The sequence below is a fragment of the Morone saxatilis genome, unplaced genomic scaffold, assembly GCF_004916995.1.
Source record: "Morone saxatilis isolate NCDOM2014 unplaced genomic scaffold, NCSU_SB_2.0 Contig4, whole genome shotgun sequence".
NCBI classification, from domain to species: Eukaryota; Metazoa; Chordata; class Actinopteri; family Moronidae; genus Morone; species Morone saxatilis.
This window is the reverse complement of record NW_023339984.1, coordinates 7570945-7572435: the sequence shown is the minus strand read 5'-3', so window position 1 is coordinate 7572435 and position 1491 is coordinate 7570945.

Below are 1491 nucleotides of genomic sequence, written 5' to 3'. Positions count from 1 at the left end.
TTACTCGGGGCACTCTGTAATTTGCAATAAAAAATAAAGATGACGCCAAAACAAAAACAAATCTGAGCTGATACAAATTAGGAGGAGCGCGCTTGGTTAGTCTGTCAAAGCAGTAAATTTTCCTGCACCGCGTGAAAAACTCAGGTCGCTAGGCCCGAGCACAGGCAGGGGAAATTAATGAGCTGTCTGTTTGTGTGACTTTATTCCCCTTGTATCTCCACCATTTTGCCTGGACAGTGTATCAATCTGCCTTTACGGTAATGATGCTTTCGTGCTGGAAATTATTGCATTAAAGTGATTGGATTCATTTTGGTTGTGAAAAAAGGAGAGTTCTGCTGGGCACTGCATCCTCCCTGAGAAAGGTAAGCAGGGACTGCACACAGCCAGCTATTTCTCTTCTGTTTTGCATAGCGAAGACAACATTTCACATTTCCCACATACCATCCCCCCAACCTACAATCTTTAAAGAGTCCCTCTTTACTCTGGAGTTGTTATATGGGACATTTATCACATCTCCACAGTTGGCCTCAGCTGGTTTATCAGCCGAACCAGTGATGTCACCCAATCCTAGGATGTTTTAATGAAGCCAATCCTTTTGCCCGATGCCAGTGAGGGTCTCTCTCAGCATGGTGGCTCCAGCTGCTGGCTGACACCCCGATAAGCCAGACCTCTCACTCCAACACCTCACACTACTCATGCTGACTCATCACTCGGCCTTTCAGATTAGGAGAAAGGTCTGGTGGGTGACGCCACATGGGGGATAAATGCCAACTGCCCGATTTCAAAACCTACCCAACCTCTGTTTACATTGATTGAAACATGCTGATACGGGAGATACCCAGTGTGGAAAAAAAAGTTTGAATATAGACCAAAATAGGTTAGGGACTGAAACGCTTGCTGATGCTGCACTAACATGGCAGATGGGAAATGAAATTGCGGGCTCTTTCCGCTGTGTCCCTCTATCTGTTCACCCATCCATCCATCTAGTGATCTATCCTCCAGCAGCAGAAAAAGCATGGCTGGGAATGTAAGCCACCTGAAGCTTTTAGGTCAGCTCTCATGGGACATCACCCTGCATCCCCAAAGACTGTAACACAGAGTCCTAACCTGGCAGAACGGCTGACCTTTCTTTGTCAGCGTGCTGCACACAGTGTAACACTGAGGGATTGTCATAGGCTGGACAGCTGTGTCTCTGCTTGTGTATGCATTAAGCAACTTTCTGATACTTGTAACTGTGTGGGGACATGGCTGCTTGTCTTTCAGAGCTGCATGCTAACCTGCTAAGCTGTTGTTCTCAATTCTCTCACTGTGTTTCACTTGAGGTCGATAAAATGGACATTATGGGTCACAGAAAGAAGTGAAAAGAAAAGTGAAAATGCTACAAAACCCGGATAGCTACTGCCCAATATCTAGGCAAACTGTTACCAAATGAGTAAAATAGTGTATATTGGCCTGGGGTAGTTCAGTCAGATAGATAGATAGATAGACTTT